Source organism: Falco punctatus, assembly GCF_963210335.1.
Source record: "Falco punctatus genome assembly, chromosome: 2".
Classification (NCBI taxonomy): domain Eukaryota; kingdom Metazoa; phylum Chordata; class Aves; order Falconiformes; family Falconidae; genus Falco; species Falco punctatus.
In genome coordinates this window covers 3,815,708-3,825,377 of record NC_137581.1, presented here as the reverse complement: position 1 = coordinate 3,825,377, position 9,670 = coordinate 3,815,708, and positions in this window count along the sequence as shown.

Sequence of the window (9,670 nt, the reverse complement as noted above, 5' to 3'; positions counted from 1 at the left end):
AGAGCGCATGCGCGGGAGCCGCAGGGCACGCCGGGAGCTGTAGTTCCCGCCCTCCCTGGCCACCACCCTCCGCGAGCGAGGAGATGGAAGAAGCGGGTGCCAAGATGGCGCAGGGGGTGGGGAGGGGACGCTGCGCCCTGCACGGCGGCGCGGAGCACGCCTGGGAGCTGTAGTCCCCTCAGCGTTTGTCGACGTGCTGGGACGCGGCGCCGGCCGTCCCGCCATGGCCTGGCGGCTGGGTACGGGCGGCGAGAGGGGACAAAACCCCGCGGCCGTTGGGCGGCTGGGCTGAGGCGCGCTGCACCGCCGCTGACTGAAACCGCTTACAGCGCGGGGCGGGAGGGGCGGCGTTGAAACGTTCCCACGTACCCCTAAAGTTCCGGCATTAACGGCTGACCGCTGCTTCGGCAAGGAAACCTGGCAGGGTCGACATTAGCCTTGACGTCATCCGGCCGTTTTCAGCTTTTCTGACTGAAACCCAGCAGCGGTTCAGCGGGGAGCTGCGCGGGGCCGTGGGCGGGCTGCGCGGACGCGCAGGGCACGCAACCCGCGCCCCACGGCCGGCCCCGCGCCCCCGGCCGGCAGGTTTTGCTCCCCGCTGTGACCCGTGGGCGAGCAGGGCCGCAGGCCGGCGGCGCTGGGCCTGGCAGCTGCGTATTGCCTGTTAACAGCCATCAGAACTTTTTTTTCTGGCAGGTTTCCAGGAAAAGCTGTAAATTACATCTCTTTAAAAGTCCCTAGATCCGATTAGAAGTGTAAAATAAAATATCTCTGGGGTACAGCTGGAAGTTGTAAGCAACACTGCTGATCAGAGCTGTGCGTTGCAGCGAGAAAGTAAAAAAAAAAAAAAAAATCCCATCCATGGAACCGCCTGGAAGGCGATGGCTGGAAAATCGCACCAAGGTCCCTCAGGATGAGCGTTTGCTCCCATCTCTCCATCTCCCAGGGCGTCATTTTTGCTGCAGGCTCTTATTTTCCATGCTTCATCTTGCACGCTTTCTGGTTTTGCGAAGCAAACGGGCGCCCTGGGGGGGCACAGTTTAATGAAGAGGAGGGAAGGGCTCCTCCTTATTCTGCTCTCTCCCAGAAAATTGTGTATTATAGTTTGCTTTCAGAATGCCAGAAACAGCTGGAGGTTTGCTGAGGTGAAGACAAGGCAGATGGATGGTGTGCATTGAATCACAACACCTATTTCCAGATCTGCAAGTGCTGTTATTGCCACCTAACTATAGATAAAAATGTTTCTTCCCTGTGATGGTTGATGAACATTTTCTCAGTTGCAATTTCCTATTGTTCTTCACAGCAGAATAAATCTGAAGTACTTGAAAACAATGCTGAACAGTACAGGAGAGCTAGAACAATTTTCCTCCTTTTTTACTGCCTTCCTAAACATGAACCAGCTGAAGGCAAATCTAATCTCTGTGTAATATTCCTTAATAAAAACAACCGTCCTAAGCTTTGCACAAAACTGAAGAGGATGCAGTCCAGGTTAGTGCCAGAAGTTAGCATCTCCCTTTGCAGGTCAGAGACTCCACTGCAAACTGATCTGCATATGCGCCTTTTAGTTGGATTACTCTGGTCAGTAGGAACAGGCAGGACAACCTCACCACTTACCAGAATAAAATAACCTTTCTGAGCTTTATTTGTCACTTGTAACTGTGATACTGCAGCTGAGTATCAGTTTTATTGCATCTGAGGTGTTTAACAGCTCGTCCTTGTATTTGTAGAACAAATCATTCCTTGAGCAAGAAACTACCAAAACCTAAATTTATCCACTAAGGTATAGATTTTAGCTAAATGTTTTCTTCCAGTTTGTGTGTTTATTAATGCACTGTTTTCATACTGCTCTCCAGTGAAATCTCTGCTAACAACACAGTTTGAGAGAGCACAAATATATTTTCTCAGCCCTGCTCAGCAGCTATATTCGTTAAGACTAATTAGATCAATTTGCTACTTTTTTTTTAGATCTTTAGGTTTTTTTCAAATGCGAATGAAACTAGCCACAGGATCAAAAGTTAGTATGTGCAAGGTGGACAGACACACACTGACACTCACATACTTACATATGCATGTACGCAAGAAAACGGTATACGCTTCATCTCCTTCGGCACATGAAACAGAAGAGAGATGTAAAAAACAAGCCAGTTACGTATGAAGAGTCAGAAGCTGCGATTGTGTCCTGGTTTCAACTGGGATAGAGTTAATTTTCTTCTCAGTAGCTGGTGCAGTGCTGTGTTTGATTTGGTGTGAGAACAATGTTGATAACACACTGATGGTTTTGGTTGTTGCTGGGTGATGTTTATACTCAATCAAAGACTTTTCGGTTTCCTGGGCCCTGCCAGCGAGAAGCTGGAGAGGCACGGGAAACTGGGAGGGGGCACAGGCAGGACAGCTGACCCGAACTGGCCAAAGGGATATTCCACACCATATGGTGTCATGCTCAGTATATATAAGCTGGGGGAAGCAGAAGGGCGGGAGGGGGGGGACTGTGACACACATTTGGCTTTATGGTGTTTGTCCTCTCAAGTAACCATTACGCATGATGGAGCCCTGCTTTCCTGGGGATGGCTGAACGCCTGCCTGCTGAAGGGAAGCGGTGAAAGAATTCCTTGGTTTGCTTTGCTTATGTACAGGGCTTTTGCTTTATTTGTTAAATTGTTCTTATCTCAACCCTCAAGTTTTACATTCCTTTCTGATTCTCCTCCCTATCCTTCTGGTTGAGGGGGAATTAGCCAGCAGCTCCATGGTACTTGGTAAATGGCTAGGGTTAAAACACTACAGATTGCTGCATTTCTACAGATGTTATAAGATGATTTCCAAGAATACTTCCTATTTTTACTCAGGCCCAGACTTGGAAACACATGAGATAGATCCAGAAAGTCCAAAGGCCAAATTCTGCTTGTAGCTATGGCACCAACATTGCCATTTACTTCAGACTAACCTACAATCAATTTTCCATACTCCATTTTCCATAAAAATGAGATGGTTGAGATACCATGGACAAAGAAAATAAACCAACAAAGCACATAAATTACGAGTCCTGAAAAGCATAAGTAACCTGAACCAAGGCCAGAGCTCTGCAGTGGTTGATCTACTTGGATGGATCTACCAAGGTTGTCCCTGCAGAGAAGCAGAGATGAGGCGCAGCAGATGCATCAGAGCCACCCTCAGCAGGCTCTGGTCAGGAGGCTCTTCTTGAATCAAGTCCCACCATCACATAAGAATCACCAATCTGCTGTACAGCCCTAATCAGTCTCAGGAGTAGCACAGATCATTCCATAAGACTAAATTAAGGCTATCTGGACTCAGAATGACTGCATGCAGCCAGTTTAGGATCTTCTAGCCTAATCCAGGGAGGTCACCCATAAGAGATAGACTTGACAGTATTTTTTTACATCTGATGAATAAAACGTCAAGAGTGTTCCAGTTATAGACTACAAAAATGAAAATAAAACCAATATGGTTTAGGCTTACTTCATAAATACAGAAATGTGGCTAAATGTCACACATTTTCTCAGAAAATTCATATGAAATAAATCATTGTGGGTAAAGAAAGAAAAGGCAGAATGTGAAAATGCCAGCGTTTTTTCTAGCCTTAGTTGCCTTCCAGATGCTAATCACTTTCTTAGTTCTCATCACCTACATCCCTGGGTCCCGAGTTAAGGAGGCCCAAAATTACAGGGCATCTTCTAACTGTTCAAAAAGTAAAACAAGAAACAAACTTGTCGATAGCAATAATGCCCAAGGAGGCAAGGCTCAAGAATGCAAAACCACAAGGTAAAAGTATTTTGTAATAATCCGTTTTACTTGGCAGTTCTTAGGCGAGCTAAGAACTCACATCATTAAAACAGCTTCAAGCAGCAAATCACTGAATCTTTGTAGCTTGGGCATATTAGGCTGATACTTTAGTTCTAAATGTGTTAACAGCAGCTCACCGTTGGCTTTCCCCTTACAGCCAGCAGAGGATGAAACTTGTCAGGATCTGGAGTGTTCTTCATCTGATGGTGGCCTAGTGAGCAAACCCACACAAGTTCCATCACCTCTTTTGTGCCTCCGTTTCCCACTTTCATAAAGCATTTTCAAAACTAGTAACAGATGGCACTACATAAAAGCCATGCATTATTATTTATAACGGCATAGCGCTGGGGATTCTTTTTAAGATTTTGCTCCATTACCATTTAAGCAAAATTTCTTCCTCCTTCCAGTAAGAGAAATGTAGTGACCACCGAACACTCCTACTTTCTATTATGGTCTCTCTACCTGACATCCTCGGATTCCCCATCAGCTGAAATAATAAGATTCTCATCAAATACAGACACTGGTCTAATTAGTTAAACTTTCTGGGCACTAACAGAATCATCTATGTCTCACCACACTCCCTTCTGTCGCCAAAAACAACAGGAGGAGGAAGACAATGAGCTTGGAAGCATCAGCAGTGAGCTGGCCCAAGGGAGGAGCTGTGATTTTCACATGGAGAAGGTGATTTGTATGCAGCCCAGGTCACCAGGACAAAGCTGCGCTTCCCAGCTCTTTGGGGGCTCAGAGGAAACGAGCACAGCAGCCTCACTGCAGTTCTTGCTGGATTATTAACTGCATATCCAGTCACATCGCTGCAACCTGATTGATACAGACTCCGAAATAATCCTTTTTCTTCAGTGCAGCCTTTCCTGGGTAGAAGAGAAGTGCATCAGTGCGGTACTAGATGAGAACCATGCACAGCTCATGCAGCTGCTGCTTTTCTGCTGTAAACAGAGAATTTTCAGCTTCCCAGAGTCTTAAGCTGGTAATTACAAAAGAAAAATTGGAAAACCAAGGAAAACAAACAAAAATTGTATCAGTCTTCCAGCAACTGAGAAACGTAAGAAACTCACTACACTTTTATACTAAGATGAATGCAATGCTGTTGGTAATTTTAAATTTTAGGGAATTTAAAGATGGTTTAAACTATCTCCCATGTCTTGCATAAGAGAGAAATAGCCTAGATTCTAATAAAAGTTAAAAAGATTTCTTGGTCTTCCCCACCCCCCCAAGTTAAATGGCCTAACCAATGGAGCTTCTAATTCTCTTAAAGAGGTTATTCAGTGACTTGATACATTTTCCTGACATAAGCATCTCTATTTTAATTTCATTCTATCACCCTCAGACCACTCCTAAACTCTTTCTTCCTCCTCAAACACTTTCCCATCACATTTTTTCTCCTGGATAAGATAACAGCAGAAGCTTCAGCAGTGTTTAGGTGCTGGCAGCTTGCCAGAGCAGCCTTTTATATACAGCCTTATCAGATACAGGGATTGTCACTCAGGACTATTTGTATTTAAATCCACACAGATATTTCAGCTACTTTCACTGAAGATAGCTTTGTGTTGCCAGTTAACATAGATTCCCCCCCCTCCCCCATTATAAGTAATGCATATTATATTCAACATACGTATTTATTTTACAAATCCTAAGAGCTTCAGTGCTGAAAGTACCTAAATTCAGCAAGGCTTAAATCCATCAAAACACCACTAAGCATTGAGTTGAGCACCTGTCTAAGCACTGAGGCAAAAACTTTATTATATAACCTCAGATAATGAAAACAACATTCATTGTGTCATCCTATAGCATATCAAAGAGCAAATTAAAGTTAGCATCCTCTACAATCTAGGGAGGCAGATGCAAACCTCCATCCTCCTTGTGGTGTGCTGTATTGGTGAAGAACATACAGGCTTGTGGGGAAGAAAGCAAAGCCACTTCTCAGAGCAGAAAGCCTGGGATCACAGCGCAGTATTAAAGTTACCACTCCCACTGCACAACTTGTGTCCTTATCTATGGTCACATATGTGCTCTACAAACCATTGGTAATTCAAGCATAATTCTGCAATGCAAAGAACATACCCCAGCTTAGCACTTAGAAGAATTTGGCTAGGACCTAATTTGCATTGCATTTTAGGGGAGTTCACATGTTCTTTCTCCAGTTGCACTTTTAACCGATCAACAGACTGTGGATTGCTTTGAAGTTCAACTCATCGGTGAATGACTTGCTCCTGATTTTGACTAAAGATTTTTACAAGGTTAGATATGCTGTAAACACTGGGGAAGCAAGCAAACCTATCAACTTTAAAGGATGTATTCAGTCACTGCGGAGACTGGACAACAACGGCAGCTCCACAGACAACAGGACAGTTAATGATCACAATTACCTAATGGCCAATGAAACTAGGCATTCACTTATCTGGACAATCCAGGACCTTGTTTTTTCCTAGCAATACAATCATCTGGAAACTCTTTATGCCCAACAGTTTTTGAAGGATCCCATCCATTTGCTGTGCCCTGAATTCAATAAATTATATTGATCCCAGAACACCTTGCAAATAAAAGTTCACTTAAACATACAGCGTTGTTGCAGGGTGAAAACAGCAATGGAAAAGGAAAGGAAGCTGGTGCTGAGTTTACAAACCAGAAAGAGTAACATTTTTGTCACTGCACACCCTTTGCTGAAACTTTGGGGTCGGCTCATGTACTTTTTAAGAGGTTGGCGTTTAACACTGGCAGTTAGCAAGGCTTGCAGAAACAAATAAAAGTCAACCTGTAATTCCTGCAAAAGGAGCAAATAGGGAAAATAAATGATGGCTCACATTTTCTCCCTTTAACTCCTTCATGGTGATACAAAGGTCTTTCCTTTAGCATGTGCCACTCACAGAGCAGCACGGTAGGCTGTGATCATCTGCGTGGGCTGGCTGAACACTTCAGAAACTCCAGCAGCTCAGGTGGAAGCAGGTGGAAGCGAGGACTGGACTCAGAGCAGTTGTCTGTAATTTAGAAGGCTGCTTTCCTATGCAGGGAGAGAATCTCTAAGCCGGAATACAGACAGCTGTGAGTAAAGACAGAGTGGACGAGTAGGCAAGAATACAGCCAGCCTGTGCATAGAATCATGCAATTTGGGTAGACCCCAACACCACACCTTCGCATGAAAGCCCAGTCCTGCGAAGCCAACAGCCCTCTGGATTTCCTTACATTGAAGACCTGACACAAAACCTGTGAAAATCATCATTCTTTGAATTGGAATTAACAGAAATCCATCAGAGAAAACACTAACAGGAAATGGGTCTTATAACCTTTTAGTATCATCCTAGACATTGCCAACTCTCATTTGCAAAAAGCTAACCATGAGGGAGCCAGCATGCTGGATTGCTCCAACTTAGGGTTAGAGTTCAAATCGCACACTGCTCACCAGTATCACGTGCCCAGCACACACTCAGGCAGTGTCAAGAGGGCTGCAGTCATACAGTGTACAAGACTTATTCCCCCACCTTTGCCTCCCAGTTCTCCAGAACTGCAGGCAAACCCTGGACAGAACCATCTTGTTTTTCATTCTGTTGTTGTGAATTTCAGCATGCCTGGATACAGATCTACAAAAATACATCTATGGGATTAACCTGATGTCCATGTAGTTCTTCAACAGGTTATCCCAGCAACAATGGGGCTGTATGACTTGCAAGGTAACATAATAGTAGTAAGAGTCATGAAAGCATTTCAGACTTCAAATATTCCCTTGCCAATAAACTTTTAATAGCAGGAAACCTGAAGGAGTACACAATTGTACTTAACATGGTACAATCGGAAAATAAAGGCATCCTGACTTTCAGCCCGGGAAAGAGACATGCAGTTGATTTCCAGAAGTACATTACAAGGTTACTTTACAACTATTATTATGTGATAGAGCATCCTGGATTTAAGATACAGCTGACTTAATGACACAGCAGGGAAAAAAAAGCTATTAAAAAATCCACACAAACACAAAATTCCTTTAATAGTTTATCCAGAGAATACAGATGTACAACAGTACTAATACAGTATATAATGTCCATTCAATGTCAACAGACAGACACACTTGGAAATACACTGTGAACAATACTTCAATGATCTGGAGGATCACTTAACACACAAAATCACCAGGAAAGAAATTATACATGTACACTACAAAAGCTACTCTGCCAGAAAAATCAAAGGGTTTGGTGATTTCCTGTACTCAACAACAAAAGCTAATTTTGGAATTTTCCAACTAAGTAGTAATGTAAACTAATTTTCTTTTAAAATAATGGGTTACTGGTAACATTGTTAGGTTTTGAAAATAATCACATTCATTTTCTTTCCATTATATGGGGATCACTTAAAAATTAGTCTCCCCATAGAAAACATCACCCCGCAGAATTTAGTAAGTTAACTTTTGGACAAGCCATTGCATTCAGCTCATTAGGAAAGCTCATACGTAACTACATACACATTTGAAGGTAACAGCCATAACATCCTTGTATAATGATTGAAATTATGCATACCAATAGATGCTTCTGTCAGAACTAGCAGTTCAGAAATACGTGCCATGGTTAATTTCTTTTTAATATTGCCACTGTAACATTCTTGTCTGGCTGTTCAGAACCCTAAGAAGGAGTTTCAGTATGCACACACTTTTATTTGGTGAATCAATCTGGAGGAGAAAAGGCCCTTCAGTCTTGAGCAAAAGACAATTTTCTTACTATTTCATGCTGAAGTATTTTTTGCCTAGTGAAACCTGTTTTAAGTGTTTTAAAATTCACACTAACATTATGCAATATGCTCCTAAGCTATTACTGCAATTGAACATAATCCTGCTCTGTGTTCCCTTGTGTCAGCATGAACATTTATGCAATCCGCATAGCAAATCAGATGGCAGTTACCTGAATTAAATCTAACCTAAAGCTAAATGACCCTATTTAAAAAAAGTTTCCTGATCTGATCAACGCCTGTATACAGTTCACTGTAGAAGAACATTGGTGATCACCCAGTGAAGTGAAAGCAGTCAGGTTCAGCTAAGCTTACGTTTAGCACTGCTGTAAACAACTACTCAAAACTACTTAAAAGGAATGCCAGAATTAGAATTCTAGCAAAGAAATACCACCAAATAAATCGAAGTTATTGCAATTAGTCCACTGACACATGCCTCGAGTCTGAAGGGCACTTGACGGCAAGGCTTCCTCATGTAAAAGACAGAATTTGTCCAACTCATACCAAACAAAAAAGGATCAAAGTTTCAAAGTTAGCCAAAAGGAATTGAGTACTTTTTTTTTGTTTTTCCTTTGTGCTTTTTTGAAAAGACACAGACTTTGGCTAATATGGTTGAATTACGCTTCCTAAAGCCCAACCTGAAACAATTACCATTTGCCATCAGAATTTATACGTTTCACAGCTACCGTATCTACTCCCTCAAACTACTAGCAGGCCACATTTGGTGAATAAATATTTTTCTTCTTCCAGCTATCCAGTTTTATTTTTCCTGTTTCTTTTTTTCTAAGCTTTTGTTTCGTTTTTAGCCATGACAGGCCTGACAAAGCCCTCACACTCGGTACACTCCCTGTTTGACTTCTACTTAAAACGGAAGTGGCTCCTGTCATTATCCATCCGGGCCATAAGGCAAACTTCTTCCTATAAAGCAAAACAGAAGGAAACACACAAGAGAAGAAGATTATGATTCCGCTGTAGACCCCAATTCCGTTTCTAAGGTACACACACCCGACGAAGCGAACACCTACAAACCGCTCTCCGCCCCGGAGCGCCCAGCCCCCCGCGCATGCACGGCACCGCCGGCGGCCGCTCCCCCCCCCGCCACGCGCAGGCTCGGTGTCGGCCCGCGCGCACGCTGGGCGGGGCGGTG